This window comes from Triticum urartu, chromosome 2 (assembly GCF_003073215.2).
Source record: "Triticum urartu cultivar G1812 chromosome 2, Tu2.1, whole genome shotgun sequence".
NCBI lineage: Eukaryota > Viridiplantae > Streptophyta > Magnoliopsida > Poales > Poaceae > Triticum > Triticum urartu.
The window spans coordinates 202,285,634-202,304,312 of NC_053023.1; positions in this window are offsets into that span (position 1 = coordinate 202,285,634).

The window sequence follows — 18,679 nt, forward strand, 5'->3', positions numbered from 1 at the left end:
TGAAAGGTGATGTCAGCATGACATCACCATGACGTCAGCAGGTCAAACCCAGCTGACCAGAGTCAAACCTGGCCTATGGGTCCAGTGGGACCCACCTGTCATAGACTAAGGCTAACTAAATATGTTTAATTAGTTTAGTTAATTGATTAGGTTAATTAACACAATTAATTAAGTTAGTTAATTAATATTTTAATTTATCATTTTAAATTCTTTTTTTAACATTCCAAGGGCTGAGCCCCTCTGTTCAGTGGCACAGAGGCCTAACGGGTGCGGGCGACGGGCAGTGGTGCAGGCGCCCGAATGGGCGCTCGCCCACAGGGAGTGCGGCGGGGCGAGGCGAGTGGCTAGGGCGGCCACGATGGCTGGCCGGCATGGGGGTGGTGGAGTGCGGGGCCGGTGACGAGGGGGCACGGTGGAGGGGCCAGTGACCAGTGCGGGTGGAAGACGGCATGATGGCGTCGGCGGTCGCAGGATTCTACTGGAGCAGGGTGAGGGAAGGGCGCGTCCAGATGGGCCAGCGCGCACAGCGGGAAGCGGGAAAGCGGCAGCGCGACGAGCCATGCCTGGGCGGCCACGCGCGGTGTGGAGGGGGGCTTGCAGCAGGGGGGGGTGAGTGGGCGTGGCAGAGGACCGACAACGACGCAGCGGCAGGAGCAGCGCGGGCGGGGCTGCGCATGGGTGCTGCCTCTTGAGCACTGCGTTGGTTTTCCCTTGAAGAGGAAAGGGTGATGCAGCAAAATAGCGTAAGTATTTCCCTCAGTTTTTGAGAACCCAGGTATCAATCCAGTAGGAGACTACACGCAAGTCCCTCGTACCTGCACAAACAAATAAGAACCTCGCAACCAACACGATAAAGGGGTTGCCAATCCCTTCACGGTCACTTACGAGAGTGAGATCTGATAGAGATAATAAGATAAATAAATATTTTTGGTATTTTTATGATATAGATTGAAACTAAAGATTGCAAAATAAAATAGATTGGAAACTTTATATGATAAAAGATAGACCCGGGGGCCATAGGTTTGACTAGTGGCTTCTCTCAAGATAGCATAAGTATTACGGTGGGTGAACGAATTACCGTCGAGCAATTGATAGAAAAGTGCATAATTATGAGAATATCTAGGCATGATCATGTATATAGGCATCACGTCCGCGACAAGTAGACCAAAACGATTCTGCATCTACTACTATTACTCGACACATCGACCGCTCTCCAGCATGCATCTAGAGTATTAAGTTCATAAGAACAGAGTAACGCATTAGGCAAGATGACATGATGTAGAGGGATAAACTCAAGCAATATGATATAAACCCCATCTTTTTATCCTCGATGGAAATAATACAATACATGCCTTGCTTCCCTTGCCATCACTGGGAAAGGACACCGCAAGATTGAACCCAAAGCTAAGCACTTCTCCCATTGCAAGAAAGATCAATCTAGTAGGCCAAACCAAACTGATAATTCGAAGAGACTTGCATAGATAACCAATCATACATAAAATATTTCAGAGAAGAATCAAATATTATTCATAGATAAACTTGATCATAAACCCACAATTCATCGGATCTCGACAAACACACCGCAAAAAGAGTTAGATCAAATAGATCTCCAAGAAGATCGAGGAGAACTTTGTATTGAGATCCAAAGAGAGAGAAGAAGCCATCTAGCTAATAAATATGGACCCGAAGGTCTGTGGTAAACTACTCACACATCATCGGAGAGGCTATGGTGTTGATGTAGAAGCCCTCCATGATCGATTCCCCCTGTGACGGAGCTCCAGAAAAGGCCCCAAGATGGGATCTCTTGGGTACATAAGGTTGCGGCGGTGGAAATAGGGTTTCATAGTGCTCCTGGATGTTTTCGGGGTATATGGACATATATAGGAGGAAGAAGTAGGTCGGTGGAGCTACGAGGGGCCCACGAGGGTGGGGGGCGCGCCTCCCTGCCTCGTGGCCTCCTCGTTGATTTCTTGACGTCTACTCCAAGTCTCCTAGATCATGTTTGTTCCACAAATAACTCTCCCGAAGGTTTCATTCCGTCTGGATTCCGTTTGATATTCATTTTCTGTGAAACACTGAAATAGGCAAAAAAAACAGCAATTTGCACTGGGCCTTGGGTTAGTAGGTTAGTCCCAAAAATAATATAAAAGTGTATAATAAAGCCCATAAACATCCAAAACAAATAATATAATAGCATGAAACAATCAAAAATTATAGATACGTTGGAGACGTATCAAGCATCCCCAAGCTTAATTCTTGCTCGTCCTCGAGTAGGTAAATGATAAAAACAGAATTTTTGATGTGGAATGCTACCTAGCATAATTCTCAATGTAATTTTCTTTATTATGGAATGAATGTTCAGATCCGGAAGATTCAAGACAAAAGTTTAATATTGACATAAAAATAATAATACTTCAAGCATACTAACTAAGCAATCATGTCTTCTCAAAATAACATGTCCAAAGAAAGTTCATCCCTACAAAATCATATAGTTTGGTCATGCTCCATTTTCGTCACACAAGAATGCTCTCATCATGCACAACCCCGATGACAAGCCAAGAAATTGTTTCACACTTTAGTAATCTCAAACTTTTTTCAACTTTCACGCAATAGATGAGCGTGAGCCATGTATATAGCACTATGGGTGGAATAGAATATAATGATAGGGGTTATGTGGAGAAGACAAAAAAAGAGAAAGTCTCACATCGACGCGGCTAATCGACGGGCTAGGGAGATGCCCATCAATTGATGTCAATGCAAGGAGGAGGGATTGCCATGCAATAGATGCACTAGAGCTATAAATGTATGAAAGCTCAACAAAAGAAAACTAAGTGGGTGTGCATCCAACTTGCTTGCTCATGAAGACCTAGGGCATTTGAGGAAGCCCATTGTTGGAATATACAAGCCAAGTTCTATAATGAAAAATTCCCACTAGTATATGGAAGTGACAAAACAAGAGACTCTCTATCATAAAGATCATGGTGCTACTTTGAAGCACAAGTGTGAAAAAAAGGATAGTAGAATTGCCCCTTTTTATTTCTTTCTTTTTTTTCTTGTTTTTTTCTTTGGGCCTTTTTTTATTTGGCCTTTCTTCTCTTTTTTTAGGACGATGCTCTATTAATGATGATCATCACACTTCTATTTATTTACAACTCAATGGTTACAACTCGATACTAGAACAAAATATGACTCTATATGAATGCCTCCGACGGTGTACCGGGAATGGCAATGAATCAAGATGACATGTATGGTAAATTATGCGCGGTGGCTTTGCCACAAATACGATGTCAACTACATGATCATGCAAGGCAATATGACAATGATGAAACGTGTCATAAATGAAATGGTGGAAAGTTGCATGGCAATATATCTCGGAATGGCTATGGAAATGCCATAATATGTAGGTATGGTGGCTGTTTTGAGGAAGATATAAGGTGGTTTATGTGTGATAGAGCGTATCATACCACGGGGTTTGGATGCACCGGCGAAGTTTGCACCAACTCTCAAGGTGAGAAAGGGCAATGCACGGTACTGAAGAGGCTAGCAATGATGGAAAGGTGAGAGTGCGTATAATCCATGGACTCAACATTAGCCATAAAGAACTCAGATACTTATTGAAAAAATCTACAAGTCATCAAAAACCAAGCATTACGCGCATGCTCCTAGGGGGATAGATTGGTAGGAAAAGACCATCGCTCGTCCCCGACCACCACTCATAAGGAAGACAATCAAAGAACACCTCATGTTTCAATTTGTTACACAACGGTTACCATACGTGCATGCTACGGGACCTGCAAACTTCAACACAAGTATTTCTCAAATTCACAACTACTCAACTAGGACAACTCTAATATCACCACCTCTATATCTCAAAACAATTATCAAGTATCAAACTTCTCCTAGTATTCAATGCACTTTTTATGTAAGTTTTTATTATACCGATCTTGGACGCCTATCATATTAGGACTAATTTCATAACCAAGGAAAATTACCTTGCTGTTCTAAAAGACTCTCAAAATAATATAAGTGAATCATGAGAAATCAATAATTTCTATAAAATAAAACCACCACCGTGCTCTAAGAAGATATAAGTGAAGCACTAGAGAAAAATTATCTAGCTCAAAAGATATAAGTGAAGCACATAGAGTATTCTAATAAATTCCAATTCATGTGTGTCTCTCCCAAAAGGTGTGTGCAACAAGGATTATTGTGGCAAACTAAAAATCAAAGACTCAAAACATACAAGACGCTCCAAGCAAAACACATATCATGTGGCGAGTAAAAATATAGCCTAAAGTAAAGTTACCGATGGAAGAAGAAGAAATAGGGGATGCCTTCAGGGGCATCCCCAAGCTTAGGATTTTGGTTGTCCTTGAATTTTACCTTGGGGTGCCTTGGGCATCCCCAAGCTTAGGCTCTTGCCATTCCTTATTCCATAATCCATCAAATCTTTACCCAAAACTTGAAAACTTCACAACACAAAACTTAAACAGAAAATCTCATGAGCTCTGTTAGTATAAGAAAACAAACCACCACTTAAGGTACTGTAATGAACTCATTATTTATTTATATTGGTGTTAAACCTACTGTATTCCAACTTCTCTATGGTTCACACCCTCTGATACTAGGCATAGATTCATCAAAATAAGCAAACGTTTTGCTTGGAGCGTCTTGTATGATTTGAGTCTTTGCTTTTTAGTTTACCACAACCATCCTTGCTGTACACACTTTTTGGGAGACACACACATGAATCGGAAATTATTAGAATACTCTATGTGCTTTACTTATATCTTTTGAGCTAGATAATTTTACTCTAATGCTTCACTTATATCTTTTTAGAGCACAGTGGTGGTTTTATTTTATAGAAATTATTGATCTCTCATGCTTCACTTATATTATTTTGAGAGTCTTTTAGAACAACATGGTAATTTGCTTTGGTTATGAAATTAGTCCTAATATGATAGGCATCCAAGATGGGTATAATAAAAACTTTCATATAGAGTGCATTGAATACTATGAGAAGTTTGATACTTGATGATTGTTTTGAGATATGAAGATGGTGATATTAGAGTAATGCTAGTTGAGTATTTGTGAATTTAACAAATACTTGTGTTGAGGTTTGCAAGTCCCGTAGCATGCACGTATGGTAACCATTGTGTAACAAATTTGAAGCATGAGGTGTTTCTTTGATTGTCCTCCTTATGAGTGGCAGTCGGGGACGAGCGATGGTCTTTTCCTACCAATCTATCCACCTAGGAGCATGCACATAGTGCTTGGTTTTCGATGACTTATAGATTTTTGCAATAAGTATGTGAGTTCTTTATGACTAATGTTGAGTCCATGGATTATACATACTCACACCCTTCCATCATTCCTAGCCCCTTAGGTACCGAGCATTGCCCTTTCTCACGTCGAGAATTGGTGCAAACTTCACCGGTGCATCCAAACCCCGTGATATGATATGCTCTATCACACATAAGCCTCCTTATATCTTCCTCAAAACAGCCACCATACCTACCTATTATGGCATTTCCATAGCCATTCCGAGGTATATTGCCATGAAACTTTCCACCGTTCCATTTATTATGACACGCTTCATCATTGTCATATTGCTTTGCATGATCATGTAGTTGACATCATATTTGTGGCAAAGCCACCGCTCATAATTTTTTATGCATGTCACTCTTGAATCATTGCACATCCAGGTAAACCGCCGGAGGCATTCATATAGAGTCATATTTTGTTCTAGTATCGAGTTGTTGTTGGGGATCGAAGCAGAAATTTAAAATTTTCTACGCATCACCAAGATCGATCTATGGAGTAATCTAGCAACGAGGGGAAGGGGAGTGCATCTACATACCCTTGTAGATCGCTAAGCGGAAGCATTACTAGAACTCGGATGAGGTAGTCGTACTCGTAGCGATTCAGATCGCGGTCGATTCTGATGTAAGCGCCGAACAACGACGCCTCCGCGTTCAACACACGTGCAGCCCGGTGACGTCTCCCATGCCTTGATCCAGCAAGGAGAGAGGGAGAGGTTGGGGAAGACTCCGTCTAGCAGCAGCACGACGACATGGTGGTGGTGGAGGAGCGCGGTACTCCAGCAGGGCTTCACCAAGCACTACGAGAGACGAGGAGGGAGAGAGGTAGGGTTGCGCCTTGGGAGAGAGAGACTCGTGTCGTATGCAGCCCCAAAACCTCCACTATATATAGGGGCAAGGGCAAGGGGAGGCGCCCTAGGGTTTCCCCTAGGGGGCGGGGTGGCCAGGGCAGATGGGATCTCCCCCTTGGGTGACTTGGCCCCCAAGCCAGGAGGTGGGAACCCTAGATGGGGCGCCCCAAACCCCCTGGTCACGTGGGAATAGGTGAGGGGGGCGCACAACCCCTTAGTGGGCTGGTTTGCCCCTTCCCTTGGCCCATGAAGCCCCCCAACACTTGCCGGGGCTCCCAAAACACCTTTCGGTCATGCTGATCATCACCCGGTACCTCTGGAACACTTCCGGACTCCAAAACCCTTCGTCCAATATATCAACATTCACCTCCGGACCATTCCGGAACTCGTGACATCCGGGATCTCATCCGGGACTCCGAACAACATTCGGTAACCGCATACATAGTTTCCCTATAACCCTAGCGTCATCGAACCTTAAGTGTGTAGACCCTACGGGCTCGGGAATAATGCAGACATGACCGAGACATCTCTCTGGCCAATAACCAATAGCGGGATCTGGATACCCATGTTGGCTCCCACATGTTCCACGATGATCTCATCGGATGAACCATGATGTCAAGGATTCAGTCAATCCCGTATACAATTCCCTTTGTCTATCGGTATGTTACTTGCCCGAGATTCGATCGTCGGTATCCCAATTCCTCGTTCAATCTCGTTACCGACAAGTCTCTTTACTTGTTCCGTAATGCATGATCCCGTGGCTAACTCATTAGTCACATGGAGCTCATTATGATGATGCATTATCGAGTGGGCCCAGAGATACCTCTCCGTCACACGGAGTGACAAATCCCAGTCTCGATTCGTGCCAACCCAACAGACACTTTTGAAGATACCTGTAGTGCACCTTTATAGCCACCCAGTTACGTTGTGACGTTTGGTACACCCAAAGCATTCCTACGGTATCCGGGAGTTGCACAATCTCATGGTCTAAGGAAATGATACTTGCCATTAGAGAAGCTTTAGCAGACAAACTATACGATCTTGTGCTAGGCTTAGGATTGGGTCTTGTCCATCACATCATTCTCCTAATGATGTGATCCCGTTATCAATGACATCCAATGTCCATGGTCAGGAAACCATGACCATCTATTGATCAACGAGCTAGTCAACTAGAGGCTTACTAGGGACATGTTGTGGTCTATGTATTCACACATGTATTACGGTTTCCGGTTAATACAATTATAGCATGAACAATAGACAATTATCACGAACAAGGAAATACAATAATAACCATTTTATTATTGCCTCTAGGGCATATTTCCAACAGTCTCCCACTTGCACTAGAGTCAATAATCTAGTTCACATCACTATGTGATTGCAATGAATCCAACACCCATGGGGTTTGTTCATATCTTGCTTGTGAGAGAGGTTTATTAGTCAATGAGTCTGAACCTTTCAGATCCATGTGTGCTTTAAAAATCTCTATGTCATCTTGTAGATGCAGCTACCACGCGCTACTTGGAGCTATTCCAAATAACTGTTCTACTATATGAATCCGGTTTACTACTTAGAGTCATCCAGATTAATGTCAAAGTTTGCATCGACGTAACCCTTTATGATGTACTCTTTTACCACCTCCATAATCGAGAAAATTCCTTAGTCCACTAGTTACTAAGAATAAGTTTGACCACTGTCATGTGATCCATTCCTGGATCACTCTTCTACCCCTTGACTAACTCATGGCAAGGCACACTTCAGGTGCGGTACACAACATAGCATACTGTAGAGCCTACGTCTAAAGCATAGGGGACGACCTTCGTCCTTTCTCTCTCTTCTGCCGTGGTCAGGTCTTGAGTCTTACTCAATACTCACACCTTGTAACACAACCAAGACCTCCTTCTTTGCTGATCTATTTTGAACTCCTTCAAAATCTTGTCACGGTATGTATTCATTTGAAAGTAATATTAAGCGTTTTTGATCTATCCTTATAGATCTTGATGCTCAATGTTCAAGTAGCTTAATCCAGGTTTTCCATTGAAAAACACTTTTCAAATAACCCTGCATGCTTTCCAGAAATTCTACATCATTTCTGATCAACAATATGTTAACAACATATACTCATCAAAAATTCTATAGTGCTCCCACTCACTCTTTGGAAATACAAGTTTCTCATAAACTTTGTATAAACCCAAAATCTTTGATCATCTCATCAAAGTGTACATTCCAACTCCGAGATGCTTACTCCAGTCCTTAGAAGGATTGCTGGAGCTTTGCATACTTGTTAGCATCTTTCAGGATTGACAAAACCTTCTGGTTGTATCACATGCAACCTTTCCTCAAGAAAATCATCGAGGAAACAATGTTTTGACATCCTATCTGCAAGATTTCATAAATAATGCAGTAACTGCTAACATAATTCCAACAGACTCTTAGCATCGCTACGAGTGAGAAAGTCTCATCATAGTCAACTCCTTGAACTTGTCGGGAAACATCTTAACGACAAGTCGAGCTTTCTTAATGGTGACACTTACCATCATTGTCTGTCTTCCTTTTAAAATCCATCTGCACCCAACAGCCTTACGACCATCAAGTAGTTCTTTCAAAGTCTATACTTTGTTTTATACATGGATCCTCTCTCGGATTTTATGGCCTCGAGCCATTCGTCGGAATCCGGGCCCACCATCGCTTCTCCATAGCTCATAGGTTCATTGTTGTCTAGCAACATGACTTCCAAGATAGGATTACGTACCACTCTGAAGTAGTACACATCCTTGTCGACCTATGAGGTTTGGTAGTGACTTGATCCGAAGTTTCATGATCACTATCATAAGCTTCCACTTCAATTGGTGTAGGTGCCACAGGAACAACTTCCTGTGCCCTTCTACACACTAGTTGAAGTGACAGTTCAATAACCTCATCAAGTCTCCACCATCCTCCCACTCAATTCTTTTGAGAGAAACTTTTCCTCGAGAAAGGACCCGTTTCTAGAAACAATCACTTTTGCTTCCGGATCTGAAATAGGAGGTATATCCAACTATTTTTGGGTATTCTATGAAGATGCATTTATCCGCTTTGGGTTCGAGCTTATCAGCCTGAAACTTTTTCACATAAGCATCGCAGCCCCAAACTTTTAAGAAACGACAACTTAGGTTTCTCTAAACCATAGTTCATACGGTGTCGTCTCAACGGAATTGTGCGGTGCCCTGTTTAAAGTGAATGCGGTTGTCTCTAATGCCTAACCCATAAACGATAGTGGTAATTCGATAAGGGACATCATGGTATGCACCATATCCAATAGGGTGCAGTTATGATGTTCGGACACACCATCACACTATGGTGGTCCAGGCGGTATTAGTTGTAAAACAATTTCCCCAATGTCTTAATTGTGTGCCAAACTTGTAACTCAGATATTCATCTCTATGATCATATCATAGACATTTTATCATCTTATCACTATGATCTTCAACTTCACTCTGAAATTACTTAAACCTTTCAATAATTCAGATTTGTGTTTCATCAAGTAAATATACTCAGCATCTACTCAAATCATCTGTGAAGTAAGAACATAACGATATCCACTGCGTGCCTCAGCACTCATTGGACTACACACATCAAAAATGTATTACTCCCAACAAGTTGCTTTCTTGTTCCATTTTACTGAAAACGAGGCCTTTCAGTCATCTTGCCCATGTGGTATGATTTGCATGTCTCAAGTGATTCAAAATCAAGTGAGTCCAAACGATCCATCTGTATGGAGTTTCTTCATGCATATCTACCAATAGACATGGTTCGCATGTCTCAATCTTTTCAAAAACGAGTGAGTCCAAAGATCCATCAACATGGAGCTTCTTCATGCGTTTTATACCAACATGACTCAAATGGCAGTGCCACAAGTATGTGGTACTATCATTACTATCTTATATCTTTTGGCATGAACATGTGTATCACTACGATCGAGATTCAATAAACCATTCATTTTAGGTGCAAGACCATTGAAGGTATTATTCAAATAAACAAAGTAACCATTATTCTCCTTAAATGAATAACCGTGTGGCGATAAACATAATCCAATCATGTCTATGCTCAACGCAGACACCAAATAACAATTATTTCGGTTTAACACCAATCCCGATGGTAGAGGGAGCGTGCGATGTTTGATCACATCAACCTTGGAAACACTTCCAACACATATTGTCATCTCACCTTTAGCTAGTCTCCGCAGCCTTTTATTTCGAGTTACTAACGCTTAGCAACCGAACCGGTATTTATTACCCTGGTGCTACTAGGAGTACTAGTAAAGTACACAATAATATGACGTATATCCAAAATACTTCTGTCGACCTTGCCAGCCTTCTCATCTACCAAGTATCTAGGGTAGTTCTGCTTCAGTGACCGTTCCCCTCATTATAGAAGCACTTAGTCTCGGGTTTGGTTCAACCTTGGGTTTCTTCACTAGAGCAGCAACTGATTTGCCGTCTCATGAAGTATCCCTTCTTTCCCTTGCCCTTCTTGAAACTAGTGGTTTAACCATCAACAATTGATGCTCCTACTTGATTTCTACTTTCGCGGTGTCAAACATCGCGAGTTGCTCAAGGATCATCATGTCTATCCCTGATATGTTATAGTTCATCACGAAGCTCCAATAGCTTGGTGGCAGTGACTATGGAGGACCATAACTATCTCATCTGGAAGATTAACTCCCACTCGATTCAAGCGATTGCAGTACTCAGACAATCTGAGCACATGCTCAACGATTGAGTTTTTCTCCCTTAGTTTGCAGGCTTAAGAAACTTGTCAGAGGTCTCATACCTCTTGACGTGGGCACTAGGTTGAAATTCCAATTTCAGTCATTGGAACATCTCATATGTTCCACGACGTTTCAAAAACGTCTTTGGTGCCACAATTCTAAACCGTTAGTATTACATACTGAACTATCACATAGTCATCAAAACATGTATGTCAGATGTTTCCCAACATCTACAGACGATGCTCGAGGTTCAACACACTGAGCGGTGCATTAAGGACATAACCCTTCTGTGCAGCAATGAGGACAATCCTCAGTTCACGGACCCAGTCCGCATAATTGCTACTGTCAACTCTCAACTAAATTTTCTCTAGGATCATATCTAAAATAGTAAAACCAAAGCGTGAGCTACGACATAATTGGCAAAGACCTTTTGACTATGTTCATGATAATTAAGTTCATCTAATCAAATTATTCAATGAACTCCCACTTATATAGACATCCCTCTAGTCATCTAAGTGATACATGATCTGAGTCAACTAGGCCGTGTCCGATCATCAGGTGAGACAGACTAGTCATGTAACATCCCAAAATTCTAAATTTTTGGAATGTTATAACAAATAGATAGATTTGATTGATTGTTTGATTGATTGTTTGAAAGTGAGTGAATTCAAAACTTTTTGAAAGTTAAATGAGAGGGAATAAAAGGACTTCCCCAAACTTCCATATTTGCTTTCTGATCTCCATGAATTCAAATTCTTTTCAACACAAAACCCTAGAGAGAAGATGACATGACTTCTTCCATTTAAAATGAAAAGGGTGTTTGAAAAATATTTGAATTCCATTGGGAAATATTTTCCAATTCATAAACTTCATGCAGCTCAATGATTTTCATGAGAGAAGATAAAAGGACTTCTTCAAATTATATGAAATATGAGTTGGGAGTTTCAAAGAATTAAATTCAAAGTTCTTTTGAATTTATTTTCAATTTGGAGTTATTTGAGTTTTATTCAAATTATTTTTCTCCAAAAATAAAATACATGGAAAATAGGGTAACATGATTCCCTACATTAGAAAATTGGAGAAAAATTTATTTGAAATCATTTTGGTATTTTAAAATGATTTTTTGTTGGATTTTAATAGACCAGTAGCACTCTTTGAATTATCTGAATTTGTGTGAATTTTATTTAATGCTAGCAAAATGTTCATCTCGTAGAAAATCTTTTTCTGAAAATTTTGATATATTATATGCCTATATAATATTTTATTTATTTTTGCTTTTATTATTTTATTTTTCTGGAAAACGTTTTATTAAAAAAAACTTTCCCCGACTGGGCCGGCCTAGCCCAGTGCCAGGCCACGGCCCAGCTCCTCCTTCCCCATGCTCGGGACGAAGTCCCGAGCCAGTACGCGCCGTCGCCGTCCCATGGCCAGACTCCACGCCGCCCTTGCCCCTCCTCCAAGGCGTCGCCTCCCCCTTCTCCCTATAAATGCACCGGACCCGCCGCCCGCCCCTCCTTCCTGCCGCGCCGCCGCCCGTCCCACATCATGCCGCCGCCGCCGATGCATCTCGCTGCCGCCCCGCGCTGCAGGCGCCGCCGCCACTGCTCGCCCGCGCCGCCGCTTGCGTTGCCGCCCTGCTCGCGAGTGCCGCACCCTACCGGAGCCACCGCGCCGCCGTCCCGTCGCCGGAGTTGCTGCCCGCCGTCGCCGGGGATCGCCGGAACACCGTCGTTGCTGGAACCGCCCGCTGGCCGATCCACCACCCGACCCGCTGGTTTCTCCTGGTCTGGTATAAAAAACCCATCCCCGGTTCGCCGATTTTCTTTTAGGTTTAGGTTTTCTTCGGTTTTGTTTAAGAACCTGTTTTTTATTTTTAGTTTAGTTACTTAGCGAACGTTCATCATATTAGATTCGCTAGCAAACGATTTTCGTTCTGTAAGTTTCTGTAGCGAGCGTTCGCTCAATAGATTTTTCCTTTTTCTTATTAATTTCGGCCAGGGACCTATATGTGAGTGAAAGTGCAACTATCCCTAGGTGGTTTTGGTAATTCATAACAACATATAGCTCATTGAGCTAATGCTATTCCAAGATGATTATTTCAGGAAAGCTCAATGATTGGCATGGCATGGATGTGAAAGTGGAACCCTCAAAATGCTAAGGACAAAGGATTGGCTCAAGCTCAAAAGCTCAAGACTCTTCATTTTATATTTTAGTGATCCAAGATCACATTGAGTCTTTAGGAAAAGCCAATACTATTAAGGAGGGATGAGGTGTTGCTTAATGAGCCTCTTGCTTTATGTGCTTAGTGATATGCTCCAAAACCCTCAACTACTTTCCCATATCCACATATGACCTAAACCCTAAGCCAAACTCGGTCCTACCGATTCTTCCTATCCGGCGCCACCGAGTTTCACTTGTCATTAGCCACTGCCAAACCCTAGCAATTCGGTTCTACCGATAAGGATCTCGGTCTCACCGAGATGGGGTTGCAAACTCTCTGTTTCCCTTTCGTAACTTTTCGGTCTTACCGAAAGAGCGAATCGGTCCCACCGAGATTGCAATGTAAACTCAGTGTTTCCCCTTTGTAACTTTTCGGTCTCACCGAGTTCCACTCGGTCTCATCGAAAGAGCAAATCGGTCCCATCGAGTTTGCCTGACCAACTCTCTGGTTAGCTAATTACCAAATTCGGTCTCACCGAGTTTGTGTAATCGGTCTCACCGAGATTACGTTATGCCCAAACCCTAACCATATCAGTCATACCGAGTTGCATGTCAGTCCCACCGAAAATCACTAACGGTCACTAGGTTTACATTTTCGGTCCGACCGAGCTTATTGATTCGGTCCCACCGAGATTGGAAAACTGTGTAACGGTTGGATTTTGTGTGGAGGCTATATATACCCCTCCACCTCCTTCTCATTCGATGGGAGAGCTATTAGAACACACACACCATTCCAACTCATATGTTCTGAGAGAGAACCACCTACTCATGTGTTGAGACCAAGACATTCCATTCTTACCATATGAATCTTGATCTCTAGCCTTCCCAAGTTGCTTTCCACTCAAACCTTCTTTCCACCAAATCCAAATCCTATGAGAGAGAGTTGAGTGTTGGGGAGACTATCATTTGAAGCACAAGAGCAAGGAGTTCATTACCTACACACCATTTGTTACTTCTTGGAGAGTGGTGTCTCCTAGATTGGCTAGGTGTCACTTGGGAGCCTCCGACAAGATTGTGGAGTTGAACCAAGGAGTTTGTAAGGGCAAGGAGATCGCCTACTTCGTGAATATCTACCGCTAGTGAGGCAAGTCTTGTGTGGGCGATGGCCATGGTGGGATAGACAAGGTTGCTTCTTCGTGGACCCTTTGTGGGTGGTTGCTTCTTCATGGACCCTTCGTGGGTGGAGCCCTGTGTGGACTCGCGCAACCGTTACCCTTGGGTGGAGCCCTGTGTGGACTCGCGCAACCGTTACCCTTCGTGGGTTGAAGTCTCCATCAACGTGGATGTAGGATAGCACCACCTATCCGAACCACGGGAAAAACATCCGTGTCTCCAATTGCGTTTGAATTCTCCAAACCCTTCCCTTTACATTCTTGCAAGTTGCATGCTTTACTTTCCGCTGCCTATATACTCTTTGCATGCTTGCTTAAATTATGTGATGATTGCTTGACTTGTCCTAAAATAGCTAAAATCTGCCAAGAACTAAAATTGAGAAAAGGTTAAGTTTTTATTTGGTCAAGTAGTCTAATCACCCCCCCTCTAGACATACTTTCGATCCTACAGTGAGGATTTTCTTTACAGTTTAGCCCCTGTTCTTCAAACGATCACAACTTTTCGCTCGTTGATCCAAATCCAACGAAACCAACGCTCACTTCTTCTTTATGATCTCCTCTATCCAGTAGTCCAACTGAAACATGTTTTTGAAAAGTTTAAAATTTGAATTAGATCAGATTTGAATTCAAACTTCGTTTGATCATAACTTAAGTTTCGTAGCTCCGTTTGAGTTGATTCTTTTTGCAAGTCGAAGCTCTTGACCTAAACATTCTAATAAGGCCAAATTCACATAATTTTGGTACTGTTAGAAATTGTTTTATGTTGCAAGAGTTATTTGCTTGGTTTTGATGTTTCTGAATCGTTTTCTTCGTTCTTTTTGATCTTTTGAGTGATTGCTTATGTGTGGTTACTATTGCTTGCTTACGATAGATTGACCGGAGTGTGACGAGTAGATCTATCAAGAGTTTTGAGTGCGAATCATCTTCATCAACATTGCAGGCAAGTTCACACTTTGATCATATCCCCTTCCATACCCTGTTTTTTTGCATTAGATCAATCTTCACACATTGCATGATTAGGATCTAATTAAACTGTGGGATGGGAAGTAGATGAGGTAGTACCTATTACCTGTTTATTATCAAACCTTTGGGAGTTACTTCTATGTTGCTTATTATGCCATGCTATGCTAGTAGACGTGGATTGGGTTTTGAGAGTATCCATGACAGATGTGAGATTGTTAATTAATGGTTTACTTAAGGTGGCAACTTAAACACACATCTGGGTGGATTGAGGCACCTGGTTATTCTAGGATTGCCTGTCTAGGCACCTGGGTAATCCAGGACTTGCCTGTTTTCTTTTGGACCGCCACCCAGGCTCAAAGGGATCATGAGATTGTTCAAACTAGAAACTTCCGTGTGCAGCCACAAGCCATTATGGGCTCTGGCATAGTTGATTAAGTCGTGCAAACTCTTACAGGGTAGACTAGCAGATGTAGGGGAAAGTAGGTGTACCGGTCTATCCATCGTAAGGTGCTAGCGCTTCTGAAAGACTGTGTCTCGGTCATCCGTTTCTCAAACACCATGTAGTGCGAGAAATCCAACGGAGGCGATCGAGTCTTGTGGGGAAAAGTGCGCAAACCTCTGCAGAGTGTATAAACTAATCATGATTAGCTGTGTCCCCGGTTATGGACATCTTGAGTATCTAGTTCTTGGATTATCCTGTTGATCTCATCACGTTACTTTAAATTAATGTTGTTGGGTTAATGATGATGCTTAATTGGGATTGAGAATGCTGTCAACCATTCTCAATGTTCAACAACCACTATGATAGTTAAATAAAATTTATTCCTTTGCAGTAGGGAAAAATTGGCTTTACGCAAAAACCTTATAACCATAGAGCTTTTCCACCAGCCAAATATGCATGTAGTGATAGTCTTTATTCATCATTCTCTATGGTGTGAATTTGCCAGTACATTCAATGTACTGACCCTCTGTGGCTGCAACGTCTCATGTTGCAGGATTATCTTACGACGAGTAAGTGATACGTTAGGGTTACGATTTCTACACTCAACTTTGCCATTGGTGTTGATGGGAATCCACAACCTTGTTACTTCCGCTATTTTGGATTTGAGGTAATAGTATTTACGTTACTTTTACATGTGATTTACCTCTGCTATAAATCCTCGAGTACTGTGTGTCAGCATACCGATCCAGGGATGACACTTCAGCACGGAGACTTGATCCATTCGGGTCAGGTCGCTACAAGATGGTATCAGAGCACATGTTGACTGTAGGACGTGACCCTAGAAACTGGCAAGCCCATAGCAAAGATTTTTCTCTACAACTTTCCCTTTTAAAAAGATCTTTTACCTCTCTTCTCTTCTGAGCTTATTCAAAAATTCCCTTTAGTGAGACCATACCCCTTTCCCCTTTTTCACCACACGAAGATTCGACTGATGAGACCACTCCAAGAAGTACAAGATATCGGACAACTAAGACCACTTCGAAATGAAGAGTACTTTCCGTGCATCTGAATAATGGAAACTACAACGGTTGAAGACCGAAGACAAGTAGAATTTGAAGGCTCTGAAGAATTCCCAGATTTGTATGACCTAGGAAGGCTACCCTTATGGAACTTGGCAGACTATGGAAGTTGTCAATACCAGAGATCAAGGTGTATCAGAGAAAGACCAAGCATGGAGAGTTAAAAACCTCAAAGTTTTGTCAAGAAAACCCTAAGACAGGGGATATCAATTATGGAAGATAGCTCATGGCAATGACAAGGGCAGAAACACGGTTATCCGTGATGTCATCACCGCTGATGCTATTGTAACCATGCCGAGTTAAGGATGCATTTCATCAGAATGGATTTAATGGAAGAAGGCTGATGGAGCACCTATCATAAGATGAAGTTTTAGCCCTAGCCGGTGTATCACCAGGATCTGGAGTAGTACATCAAGAAGTTTAAAATGGAGCTCCAGGAAGTCGTATTAGACAAGGAAGTATTTCATGAGGAACTCAGGATCCTGAAGATGAGAGTAGCCAAGCTGGAGGAGCTACAACCTCGAGATACCGGAGAATTGTCAGGAACTGAAGGACAGTATGACCATGGTTCATGTGAAGGATGTTGAAACCAGAAGTTTGAAATGCAACTCCGGAATATTAAAGGATGTCATGAGAGATTTCAAGTCAACAGAGGTTGATCTGGCAAAAGAACTTGAGAAAGACAAGCATGATCGGAAGAAGCCATTGGAGGCATGAACAAGGCTTGAAGAATTTGGAGACGTTGAAGATTTATTGACCTTTAGAAGACCAAACCCCTGTTATATACCTACGTTAGATGAGACGTTTGTGAGCTGTCATTTGTTTGATGTTTTTCCCGACGACCACAAATAAAATCTGTCTTTTCAAAACTTTTGTTTGTATTGTGTGTATCCCTCTCCCTCTCTCTTATCTTACCCCAAACCCACATGGACCCCATAGAGGATGAATGGAGATGAGCTTGTATTTTCTGGACCGATGAGTCAGTTGGAGACAGACCGATGGATTTAGAACATGGAAGATCACATGTAGAATAACCCTATATTTGGAAATGATATGACCCAGCATACTCTTTAGTGCTTTGAAAGAGGTGCTGCTACTAGGTGGAGGATGTACCAAACCATGAATGGATGGCAAGGAGTAACCACTTGGAAAGAATTTAAGTTGACTTTGCCAAAGTCTCGGTTTGTGTCCCAGAAGTTGAAGCCTTATGGAAAGGATATGGAGAAACCTTGTGCATGCAAGATTTGTGGAGAAATCGGACACACCCATAAAGAACACAAGGATGAATGCCCTAATTGTGAAGGAAGTCACCCAGTTGAAGAATGCCCAACTAGGCAAATTACTTGTTTCTTGTGTGAAGGGACTACCCACTATCCTGCTCAGTGTCACATTTACCCCATGGGACAACGAACCATCCAGCAGAAGAAAGAAGTAAAGAAAGGAGCCCTTATGGAAATGTTAGAAGAACTCGTGATGAAGGAAGAGGTGGAGGACACACCCAAAGAAGAACTAAGTAAACCCTGCACCAAGTCTTGCTATTCATGTGGAGAAGAAGGACACATCTCCCAAAATTGTTTGAATGGGGATCTAGTAGAATTCCCGACAGAGAAAGTAGAATATGACCCACAGGAAAGAGAAGCCATGATTGGCATGGAAAGGTCCAGGAAGAGAAGCAGATTGGATTCCAGGAAGGACCTGAGTCATATCACCTGTTACAGGTGCAAGGATTCAGGGCACTACCTCAGCAGTTGCCCAAAAAGGAAGCCAAGGACCCAATGAGGCTATATAATCACAAGGAAACCTCGGGACTTGTTAGAAGTAATATGTTTTAGTTGTAATGGAGCAGGGCACTTTGCCAGAGAATGCCCCAAGGAGAAGGAAACTTGTGATAGATAGTTGAGTTTGCAACAAAAGAAATGGAGTAGTAGAAGTGAGAACATTTTC